Consider the following 13,452-nt stretch of genomic DNA (forward strand, 5'->3'; position numbering starts at 1 on the left):
TTTGGTTGAATTGGGTTTGCTTGGTGACCCAATAGAGAAATCTACAAGGGACGGAAAGGTGAACCAAGTTCCCAGAATCAGGTGCCTGTCCATAATTCTGTGACTCAGTCACACAGACAATGTCCCAAGCTTCTGGCATTCTGGCTAGACTCCACCTCCACATTTATCTGACTATAGCCAGGTATACTCTTCCCCACAGTTACCTGGCAACAATAAAATACCCCAGACCACTATAAGAGGGGCTGCTTGGCCCCTCCTCGCTCACTTAAGCTCTTACCTTTCTTACTCGATAGCCCTCCTTTTCTCTCTCCCTTTATCCCTCTCTCCACATGGCCATGGCTGGCCTCCCTCTTTCTACCTTCTCTCTTTCTCCATGCCTTTCCACAATAAAGCTCTAAAACCATAGACTGTCTCTGATCATGAAGGCCCACAGTGCTTGAACAATGGGATGGGCTTTCTCCTAACGAGCCACGTCTAATCTCCTGCCAGAAGGCCATCCTGTGCTCCAGCCACGGACCTCACCAAGGACTCTGACCCGCATGGGAACCATCCAGCACCCCTCTCCCCCTACCCTCTCTTCCCTTCCTCCCAGGGGCTGAGTGTTGCACCAGGGCCCCTATTCTGTTCTCAGCTCTTCTGTCATACCCAGCGTGGAATGCCAGAGACTTAGAACTTGGTACCTGGGGCTGCCCCTTGTTTACCACCCACCGTGTGGGGTCAGTGGACACAGCCAGACGCCCACCCGGGCCTCATGGAAAGCGTGCGCAGTCCTCCCATGTCTGCCCACCCAGAGCACTGGAACTCTGGAGGGACGCGGGTTCTCTCCCACTCCCCTCTTTCCCCCACGCCCATGGCCCTGCACTCTGTATATAGATAGATGGCAAGATAGAGGAGCTAGCTTGAAAAAGCTCCCCTTCAAAGGTCCATCTGACCTTTAGAGCAATTTGGAATATCAAATTAAAAAAAAAAATGATGAGAGGGCAATCGATGCAGCCCAGTGAGTAAAGTTCTTCCCAGCGTCCACAAGCCCTGGATTAGATCCCCAGCACCAGGTGGGCACGAGCATCCAAACCTCAAAGGCATCGTTGGGGATTCTTCTTCCTTTTGTAATATTCTCTTTAAATTATCTATCTCCTATTCATGTGTATTTGTATGTGCCTTTGTGAGTTTATGTGCACCATTTGTGTGCAGGTGCCCACAGAAGCCAAAAGGAGTTCTCAAACTCGACAGCCTGAGTTCCATCTCCAGGATCCATGTGATGGGAGAAAAGAACCAACTCCACTAAAGGTTCTCTGACCTCCACACATGTGCCATGGCATGGACACACATTCTCACATACACACATACATACATATATACATGCATACACACATACATATATATGCACACACTCACATACACACATATACATACATACATATAAAAACAATCCAGTCACCTATTTGGAAAAGACTCAGAGGGAAAGTATGATATCTGTTCTTTTTTGTCAACCTGATGACATCTAGAATTAACTAATACCTGAGCAGTGGGTAAACCTGTGAGGGACTTTTTTTTTTTGAGACAGGGTTTCTCTGTATAGCTCTGGCTAGCCTGGAACTCACTTTGTAGACCAGGCTGGCCTTGAACTCAGAAATCTGCATGCCTCTGCCTCCCAAATGCTGGGATTAAAGGCGTGTGCCACCACCACCCGGCCAGGACTTTTCTTGATTGAATTATTTGAAGTGGGAAGACCCATCGTAAATTTTGAAGTGGGAAGGTCTACTTTAAATTTAGGCCACACACCTTCTAGTGGCAGTCTATATAAAGTGTTGCGGCCGCCAGCAGCTCACAACATGAACGGTTTGACTGAGAAGGCCACTCGAGCTGTAAGAGAGGAATCTAGACGGGGCGAAAGAAGAAGCGCAGCTAAGACAAATTCATTCTGATCAAAGCTCAAATTTTATTGTTGTGACACTAGTTATGAAGGAAGGGGGAGGGGACCCGATTCCCGCCGAATAATCTCGGGTCCAGTAGAAAGGTGAGCACGTGTGTGGCTCCGAACAGCAAAGCGGCAGGTTCCAGCAGTGGGCGTGGCAGAACGAATGAGCAGGAAGCTCCACCCCTGAGCAAGCAGGTTTCAGGCTGGGGGAGGGGAGACTACAATAAAGGACATAAAAGAAGGAAACTTTTGATTTTTGCCTGCTTGCCCTCACTCTAACTGGCAAGTGCATTCCTTCACTGGCATTAGAGCTTCTTCACTGGCATTAGAGCTTCTTCACTGGCATTAGAGCTTCTTCACTGGCATTAGAGCTTCTTCACTGGCATTAGAGCTTCTTCACTGGCATTAGAGCTTCTTCACTGGCATTAGAGCTTCTTCACTGGCATTAGAGCTTCTTCACTGGCATTAGAGCTTCTTCACTGGCATTAGAGCTTCTTCACTGGCATTAGAGCTTCTTCACTGGCATTAGAGCCTGCTTCTTCAGGATTACAGCATCTACTGAAGAACAGCTGACACATCCAGCTCATGGACTGAGCAACTATTGAACTATTGGATTCTTGGACTTCCCTTGGGAGACAGCCAATGTTGGACTAGCAGAACCACTAGGAGGTCTGTTAAGCCACTCTAATAAATCCCATTTCTAGATTCAGTCTGTCCTTTTCCTCTAGAGAACCCTGACTGATATATGGAACCACCAGTCACTTAAATTATTTTTAAAGGTTTGAGTTCTGTCAAGGCCAGACATCATGAGAACCCTCAGAAGTCAAGCTGGATTTATCTTCCTTAAATTCCTAAGCCACAGAACTAACAATGAAATAGATTTTGTAATATCTTAACACTTTGAGTGAGATCAGCAGCCTGATATCCACCCACACACTACTGTGTGCCTCCCAAGAAGTCCACAGTAACCAAAGAAGCAGGTGAGAATCTTGCCAAAATACCCACACCAGCTATGACAACCATGGGGCCCAGCTGATGAGGGCACAGACACACAGACACACCACCCCACCGTACCCTTAACCCCAATCTCCATCTTTCTTCTAGTCCACTTCCTACCGTGGGCCAGATCAACAGCCCAATATCCTTTTGCACCCTACAGCCTGTCTGCCTCCCAGAAGGCCCACAGAAACAAAGGACAACAGGAGGCCTGCTCTAACCAGAGACAGAAGAGGCCTACCCTAACTAGAGATAGCAATGCCTGCCTCCAATCAGAGACACCTAGGCCAGTTAACACTAGAAATAACCAGATGGCCAGAGGCAAACAAAAGATCATAAGTGACAGCACTCAATGCAATTTGGCACCACCAGAACACAGTTCTCCCACCACAGCAAGCCCTGGATACCCCGACTTGTCTGAAAATCAAGATAATGGCCTAAAATACCACCTCATGAAGAAGTGAGAGGCCTTTAAGTAGGATATAAAGAACTCCCTTAATGAAATACAGGAAAACACAGGCAAACAGGTAGAAGCTCTTAAAGAGAAACAAATCCCTTAAAGAAGTACAGAAAGCCGGGCGTGGTGGCACATGCCTTTAATCCCAGCACTCGGGAGGCAGAGGCAAGCGGATTTCTGAGTCCGAGGCCAGCCTGGTCTACAAAGTGAGTTCCAGGACAGCCAGGGCTATACAGAGAAACCCTGTCTCGAAAAAAAAAAAAAAAAAAAAAGGAGAAGGAGGAGAGAATCTCAGGCATAGAAGATACCATAGAAAAAATTGACACATCATTAAAAAAAAAAAAACAAAGTGTACAAAGTTCCTAACCCAAAATATCTAGGAAATTAAGGTCACAAAGAAAAGATCAAACCTAAGAATAACAGGAATAAAAGAGGGTGAAGAATCCTAAAACAAAGGATCCTAAAACATCTTCAATGAAATTATAGAAGAAAACTTCTTCCCTCACCTAAAGAAAGAGATGGCCATAAATGTACAAGAAGCCTATAGAAAACCAAATATATTGGGCCAGAAAAGAAAATCCTCTCACCACATTATAATCAAAACACTAAATGAACAGAATAAAGAAAGAATATTAAAAGCAGTAAGGAAAAAAAGACCAGGTAACATATAAAGGCAGGCCTATCAGAATTATACAAGACTTCTCAACAGAGACTTTAAAAACCAGAAGATCTTGGACAGATATCATCCAGACCCTGAGAGAACACAAATGCCAGCCCAGGATATTATACCCAGGAAAAATCTCAATCACTATTGATAGAAAAACCAAGATATTCCATGACAAAACCAAATTTAAATAATATCGTTCTACTAATCCAGTCCTACAGAGGATACTGAAATGAAGTCTCCAATACAAGGAGAATAACTACACCCAAGAAAACACAAGAAATTAAACATTTCACAACAAATCCAAAAGAAAAGAATTATATACACATAATACCACCTCCAGAAAACAAACAAACAAACAAAAAACAGGAGCTAACAATCTTCTGTCGTTAATGTCTCTCAACATCAATAGACTCAATTCCCCAATAAAAAGCACAGACTAACATACTGGATTTGTAAGCAGGATCCAGCATTTTGCTGCATACAAGAAACAAACCTCAGTGGTGACGCACACCTTTTATTCCAGCACTTGGGAGGCAGAGGCAGGCGGATTTCTGAGTTCGAGGCCAGCCTGGTCTACAGAGTGAGTTCCAGGACAGCCAGGGCTACACAGAGAAACCCTGTCTCGAAAAACCAAAAGAAGAAGAAGAAGAAGAAGAAGAAGAAGAAGAAGAAGAAGACGAAGAAGAAGAAGAAGAAGAAGAAGAAGAAGAAGAAGAAGAAGAAGAAGAAGAAGAAGAAGAAGAAGAAGAAGAAGAAGAAGAAAGAAACCTCAGTGACAAAGACAGACACTACACTACCTGAGAGTAAACAGCTGGAAAAAAGTTTTCCAGGCAAATGGTTCCAAGAAACAAGCTGAGTTGCCATTCAATAAAATAGACTTTCAACCAAAAGTTATCAAATGATGGGGAAGGACACTTTACATTCATCAAAGGAAAAAAATCCACCAAGAGGAAGTCTCAATTCTGAACATCTATGCCCCAAATGCAAGGGCACCTGTAAGACTCCCGAAACTGGGGAGACTTCCGCTCAAGTCCCGGGATGAGCTGGCCGGCACCTCAATAACTCGAGAGAAAACCACACCTGATGCAAACTGCAAGAGGCTTTATTGTCAGCTAGCTGAGGACGAACTCCTTTCCCCAGGCAGGGCAGGGGAATTCGACCCCCCCCCCCAGCGGTAACAGTAGGGGGCTTTTAAAGGAAAAGTGAGGAATTGGAAGGAGTTGGGAGGAGTTGGGAGGAGAGTTGGCTACAGCTCCTCTCTGGCGAGGAGGGGAGTGAGCTGTAGCACCTCTCTGGTGTCTATCTCCGCTTCCTTGGCACAGGGAGCCAGGCAAGTGCCTGGCTAGGTCTTCCTACAATTATCGCATCTCTGTCTGTAAGGCACAGAAACAAAAAGGCTTTTTGCTGGCTATAGAGAACAAAGAGCTTCTTTCTGGCTATATTTTTAGAGATCAGGGAAAACAAGTTTGGGGGAAAAGCTTTAAGTCGGAGTCTCACACACCCACATTCGTAAAAGAAACTTTACTAAAGCTAAAACACACATTGATCCTCACACAATGATACTGGGAAACTTCGACACCCCATTTTTACCAATGGACAGGTCATTAAAACAGAAACTAAACAAAGACACAGTGAAATTAACAGAAGTTATGAGTCAAATGGATTAAACAGATATCTACAGAACATTTCACCCCAAAACAAGAGAATATACCATCTTCTCAGCACCTCATGGAACCTTCTCCAAAACTGACCATATAATCTGACATAAAATAAGCCTCAACAGATAGAAGAAGATTGAAATAATCCCATGCATCCTATCAGATCACCATGGACTAAGGCTAGACGTCAACAACAACAACTGAAACCCCTCATACTCATGGAAGCTAAACAACTCTCTGGTCAATAACTTTGTCAGGGAAAAAAGTAAACAAAGAAATCAAAGACTTTATAGAATTGAATGAAAATTAAGACACATCATACCCAAATTTATGGGACACAATGCAAGCAGTGTTAAGAGGAAAATTCATAGCACTAAGTACCTTTATATAGAAATTGGGGAGATCCCATACAAGCAACTTAACAGCACACCTGAAAGCTCTAGAACAGAAAGAAGCAAACGGGGGGGGGGGGGGGGCAGGAAATAATCAAACTCATGGCTGAATCAACCAGTTAGAAATAAAGAGAATGATACAAAGAATCAACAAAACCAAGAGATGGTTCTTTGAGAAAATCAACAAGATAGATAAATCCTAGCCAAACTAAATAAAAGGGCACAGAGAAAGTAACCAGATTAACAAAATCAGAAATGATAAGGGAGACATAACAACAGAAACCAAGGAAATTCAAAAAAAAAAAATCATCAAATCCTACGACAAAAGGCTATACTCAGGGCTGGAGAGATGGCTCAGTAGTTAAGAGCACCAACTGCTCTTCCAGAGGTCCTGAGTTCAATTCCCAGCAACCACATTGTGGCTTACATCCATCTGTAATGGGATATCATGCCCTCTTCTGGTGTTGAAGAAACACAGGAAGCCTACCTCTGCCCTGCTCACACAGAGCTCCCCTCCCCTTCCTGGCCTTTCAGAGAGGGCCCGGCCTGGCACCGAAATATTGCTATCCCTGTTTTCATGATGGCACTCCCTAATGACACCCCCACCCCAGAGCGACAGATGCCAGCTTAGAAATAGACAAATGGCAACATCTCTTAGTTCCCCCACCCCATGTTGCTGAGGCTGGCACCCTCCCTGATAGATGGCTAGTACTTCCCAGTGCAGATGGCTCTAATCCATGGGAGAAGCAAAGACCAAACATCCTTGAAGAGATAAGTGCCCTGCTTTTGGGCCATGAGAGGAGGGCAATTAAGCATTCCCAGACAGCTGTGACCAGTTTGGAAAAACACACTAGTTCCTGATAGCACTATAAAGTTACTTCCCAGATCAGAAGGGTTCCCCCTCCCAGTTTCGAGATTCCACCCAGCTGCCTAAACAAATGATAAAGGTGTTTGAAGGATGACTTCCCTTGTCACCTCCCCCTGCCATGTAACCCCAACGTCCAAGAATCCCTGCTTATGTTTGTATGAGTATAAAACCTCCAAGCCCCTAGACTCAGGGTCACACTCCTAACCCACACAGTGGGAAGGTTTGCAATCTGGGACTGACTCAAATAAAATGTTCTTTTGTTACTTTGCATCGGATTGGCAATTCTTAGAGTTCTTCTGGGAATTCTAAGAACATAACAGTGTGTCTAAAGAGAGCGGGGGGGGGGGGGGGGTGGGCTGGAGAGATGGTCCTGAGTTCAAATCCCAGAAACCACATGGTGGCTCACAACCATCTGTAATGAGATCTGATGCCCTATTCTAGGGTGTCTGAAAACAGCTACAGTGTACTTACATATAATAAATAAATCTTTAAAAGAGAGAGAGAGCAGGGCGGTGGTGGCATTTAATCCCAGGGAGGCAGAGGCAGGCAGATTTCTGAGTTCAAGGCCAGCCTGGTCTACAAAGTGAGTTCCGGGACAGCCAGAGCTATACAGAGAAACCCTGTCTCCAAAAAACAAAAAACAAAAAACAAAAAAAAAAAGAAAGAAAGAAAAGAAAAAAAGAAAAGAGAGAGAGAGCATGTACTCATATAAATAAAATAAATAAATGCCTAAAAAAAAAGCCTATATTCTACAAAATGATCAGGTAAACCATCTAAACACTCCCATGACCCCATGACCCCATGACCCCTAAGGAAATAGAAATAGTCATCAAAAACCTCCCAACTAAAAAAAGTCCAGGGCCAGATGGTTTTACTGCAGAATTCTACCAGAGCTTCAAAGAAGAGGTAATACCAATACTCTTCAAACTATTCCATGAAATAGAAACAGAAGGGTCACCACCTAATTCTTTCTATGAAGCCACAGTTACTCTGATACCCTAAACCAAACAAAGACCCAACAAAGAAAGAGAATGTCAGACTAATCTCTCTTATGAATATCAATGCAAAAATACTCAATAAAATTCTCACAAACCGAATCCAAGGACACATCAAAAGCATCATTCACCAGGATCAAGTAGGCTTCATTCCAGGGATGCACGGATGGTTCAAATATACAAAAATCCACCAACATAATACACTATATTAACAAACTCAAGGGGAGAAGCCACATGAGCATCTCCTTAGATGCTAAAAACGCCTTAGACAAAATACAACACCTCTTCATGGTAAAAGTCTTGGAGAGATCAATACTTCATGTCACATACCTAAACATAATAAAAGCAATATATAGCAAACCAACAGCCCACATCAAATTAAATGGAGAAAAACTAGAAGCAATCCCACTAAAATCTGGGACAAGACAAGGCTGCCCACCCTCCCCTATCTATTCAATATAGTACTCAGAGTTCTATCTAGAACAATTAGACAATAAAAAGATATTAATGGAAAACAAATTGGAAAGGAAAAAGTCAAGTATCACTATTTGCAGATGATATGATAGTATACATAAGTGACCACCAAAATTCCAACAGAAAATTCCTATACCTGATAAACAACTTCAGCAAAGTGGCAGGATATAAAACTAACTCAAATCAATAGCCTTCCTTTACACAAATGATGAACAAGGTTGAGAAAAATATTAGGGAGACAACACCCTTCACAGTAGCCACAAGTAGTATAAAATATCTTGGTGTAACTCTTACCAAGCAAGTGAAAGATCTGTATGATAAGAACTTCAAAACAATCAAAGAAGACCTCAGAAGATGGAAAGATCTCCCGTGCTCATGGATTGGTATGATTAACATAGTGAAAATGGCCGTTTTACCAAAAGCAATCTACAGATTCAATGCAATCCCCATCAAAATTCCAACACAATTCTTCACATATATGGAAAGAGCAATTCTCAACTTCGTATGGAAAAACAAAAAACCCAGGATATCCAAAACAATTCTCAACAATAAAAAAACTTCCCAGGAAATCAACATTCCTGACCTCAAGCTGTACTACAAAACAATAGTGATTTTAAAAACACACACACACACATAGTATTAGTATAAAAATAGACAGGTAAATTGGTGAAATAGAATTGAAGACCCAGAAGTAAACCCATACACTTATGGACACTTGATCTTTGACAAAGAAGCCAAAACCATCCAGTGGTAAAAAGAAAACTTCTATAATAAATGGTGCTGGTTTAACTGGTGGTCTGTGGAAAAATGAAAATAAATCCATACTTATCACCTGCACAAAGCTCACGTCCAAGTGGATCAAGGACCTCAACACAAAACCAAATACACTGAATCTAATAGAAGAGAAAGTAGAAAAGAGCCTCTAATTCTTTGGCACAGGGGAAATTTTCCTGAACAGAACACCAATCGCTCAGGCTTTAAGATCAAGAATTGATAAATGAGAACCTGTGAAACTGAAAAGCTTCTATAAGGCAAAAGACACTGTCAATAGGACAACTTGGCAGCCTACAGATTGGTAAAAACTCTTCACTAACCCTACATCTGACAGAGGACTAAATATATATATATCCAAGAAGTTAACCTCCTAAAAATCCAAATAACCCAATTAAAAAATAGAGTACAGAACTAAACAGAGAATTCACAACAAAGAATCTCAAATGGCCAAGAAGCACTTAAAGAAATGTTCAAAGTAAGGAGCATAGCATGGCTGTCCTTTGAGAGACCCAACAAACAGCTGAAAGAGTCAGATGCAAATACTTACACCCAACCAATGGACAAAAGCTGGGAACCCCTGGAGTTGAATTAGGGAAAAACTGAAGGGGCTGAGTAGCCCCATAGGAAGACCAGCAGTCATAACCTGCCTGGACCCCTGGGATCTCTTGGACACTGGACCACCAACCAGACAGTGATAGAACCTAGTGGGGAAACTCCCACTTAATTCCCGATTCGGCGTGCACCCAAAGAATCACGAAAAGGCCTTGATGTAATTACATGAGGTCATTTAATAACGGAGCTCCGGACCGACATGTATCCCACACAGGAAATAACGGATGTCGGTCACGAGGCTCGGAAGCTAGGGGTTTTTATGGGGTAAGGGACTTAGGGGTGTGGAGTTCAGCATAGTGACACACTATTGGCTTATTCAAACATCAGCAGAAAATTACATGTACGTGCAGGGTGTCAGAGTTCTGTGAGTTGTTGACTCAGTTCAGATAGCCCTGTTATATCCTCACATTCCTCTTTATCTTTAAGGTTAAGCTGTTCCCAGGATTGTTTTAACTACGGGGCATACCCGGGTTTGTTTTTCTTTTTTCTCAGCCCCAGGCAGCCTCTAGGCTCACAAACAACCAGCAATTTCTGAGTACTTTATATGACTTACAGGTCTTGAAATTTCATCTTTCTTTCAGCAGCATACATGAGCTGGTCTGAGGCCCCCAACACATATGCAGTGGAGGACTGCCTGGTCTGACCTAGGTGAAAGAGGATGCACCTAGCCCTTGAGAGACTTGAGGCCTCAGAGTGGGAGGTCTGGTGGAAAGGGGGTAATCTCTTGGGGAAGGAGGAGGGCGAGTGGGATAGGGAGTGGTGGTGGGGGCAGACTGGGAGGGGCACGATGACTGGACAGTGAAAAAGATTTAATAATAATAATGTTCAAAGTCCTTAGTCATTAAAGAAATGCAAATCAAAATGACCCTGAGATTCCATCTCACAACATGGCTAAGATCAAACATACAGGTGACAGCACATGTTAGTGAGGATGTGGAAAAAGAGGAACACTCCTCTATTGCTGGTAGGACTGCAAACTGGTACAACGACTCTGGAAATTAATATGGTGGTTCCTCAGAAAATTGGAAATAGCTCTACCTGAAGACCCAGCTATATCACTCGGGCATTGTCTTAGTCAGGGTTTCTATTCCTGGACAAAACATCATGACCAAGAAGCAAGTTAGGGAGGAAAGGGTTTATTCAGCTTACACTTCCAAATTGCTGTTCATCACCAAAGGAAGTCAGGACTGGAACTCAAGCAGGTCAGGAAGCAGGAGCTGATGCAGAGGCCAAGGAGGGATGTTCTTTACTGGCTTGCTTCCCCTGGCTTGCTCAGCTTACTTTCTTATAGAACTCAAGACTACCAGCCCAGAGATGGCACCACCCACAAGGGGCCCTCCCCAGTTGATCACTAATTGAGAAAATGCCTTACAGCTGGATCTCATGGAGGCATTTCCTAACCTGACGCTCCTTTCTGTGTGATAACTACAGCTTGTGTCAAGTTGACACACAAAACCAGCCAGTACAAATATATACCCAAAAGTCGCCCCACTATACCACAAGGACACATGTTTCACTATGTTCATAGCAGCCTTATTTGTAATAGTCAGATGCTCACTCAACCGAAGAATGGATACAGAAAATGTGGTTCATTTACACAATGGAATACTATTCAGCTATTACAAATGAGGGCATCATGAATTTTGCAGGTAAATGGATATAACTAGAAAATATCATCCTAAGTGAGGTAACTCAGACCCAAAAGGACATGTATGATATGTACTCACTGATAAGTGAATATTAGCCAAAAAGTACAGAATACTAAGGATACAACCTACAGACCTTAAGAAGTGTAACAAGCAGAGATGCCCAAGTGAGGATGCTTCAATCCCACTTAGAAAGGGAAAGGAAATAGTCACCAGAGGCAGAGGGTAGGAGTGACCTGGGTGGGAAAGGGGAGGGGGAAGGGAAAAGGGAACAGGATTAGGCTTGTCGGAGAGACAGGAGAGAATCCCAGAGGGCCAAAAGAAAGAATGGAGCATCAGGGGATGGGAGATGGAGGGACCCTCTAGATTGTACCAGAGACCAGGAAGGTGAGAGACTAAGGACTGAAGGTGACCTTAGCCAAAAAGCCCAACATTGGAGAGAGGAAATCTCCAGTAGATAGACAAGGCGTCAAGTGGAAGGACAGGGTTACTAACCGACAGTTAAAATTTCTGACCCAGAATTGTTCCTGTCTAAAAGAACTTCAGGGACAAAAATGGAGAAGAGACTGAAGGAAAAGTGATCCAATGACCAGCTCAACTTAGAATCCATCTCACGGGGAGCAGGGGAGCACCAAGACCTAATAATATTACTGATGCTATGATGTGCATACAGACGTGAGTCTGGCATGGGTATCCTCTGAGAAGTTCTACCAACAGCTGACTGAGACAGACATAGATATTTACACACAATCATTGGACTAAAGTCAGGGGCCCCTATGGTTGAATTTGGGGAAGGATTGAAGAAACTGAAGGGAAGGGCGACCTCATAGGAAGACCAGCAATCTCAACTACCCCAGGGAGCTCCCAGAGACTGAGCCACCAACCAGAAGCATAAATGGACTAGTCTGAGACAAATTTAGCAGATGTCTGCCTGGTAAGCCCTCAGTGGGAGAAGATGCATTTAATCTTCAAGATACTTGAGGTCTCAGAGAAGGGGAAGGCCTGGTAGGGAGAGCACCCTCTCGGAGGCAAGAGGAAGGAGGGATGGGATGAGGAACTATTGGGTGGGGACCAAGGGAGGGGGCAACAACTGGAATATAAATAAAATACTAATAAAAATCAACACTTTGAGCACCTTAACAGGCAAAAGTGGGCAGCACAAGCATCGGCACACTCTCACATACCTCTGTGTGAGACACCACGGAAGCTTTACGGTAGAAAGACTAACTAGACCACAGTACCCAGGTCATTACAATTACTAAGTAGGCACCACACACCTCTGATGGAATGGGATATGTCTTCCCCACAGCAGAGGCTCTGAGACCTTAGCACAACTGACTCCATGGTTGAAGTACCATCAAACCATCAAACTCATCACATAGACAGCAAAAGCCATCAAAGCCGATAGTTTTAGGGAAGTCTCTAAATGGACTGACTATTTTGCTTTTTGGCTTCTATAGTTCTGCTCTGGAGAACTGTTCTTTTTAACTGAAGTATGCCAACCCAGGACATGGTCTTTGTGTTTAAAAGCTGACCCTGAGAAAGGCTTGCAGCTACACTGGGATCCCTAGCATCCAGTGTAGTAGCCGGCTGCCTAATGAAGATTTTCTGTTGGCCTAACCTGTGTCCAAGCAGTCTACTCTGGCGAATACCCAAAACAATCTCTGAAGCAGCCATCCAGGTTAAATCTTAAGGAAATATCTGGCTGCCAGGTGTTGGTCCACAGAGCTACAGAGTGAGTCTCAGGGCAGCCAGGGGTACACAGAGAAACCCTGTCTCAAAATAAGTATTAAAAAAAAAATTAGACACATCCACATTGAGACAGGACTAATGTGCCTATGATAATTTAGATGTATATTAAAAGCAGAAGGGAAAATCAACATCACAATAATTATTAATCCAGGTTTAGTTGTACTTATCTCTAACAAAACAACATAAAAGGGATTCTATGGCTTTTTTTTTTAACTTATTTTGATTTGTTGTTTAAGGGCCTCA

Source organism: Mus musculus, chromosome 16 (genome assembly GCF_000001635.26).
Source record: "Mus musculus strain C57BL/6J chromosome 16, GRCm38.p6 C57BL/6J".
Taxonomy (NCBI): Eukaryota; Metazoa; Chordata; class Mammalia; order Rodentia; family Muridae; genus Mus; species Mus musculus.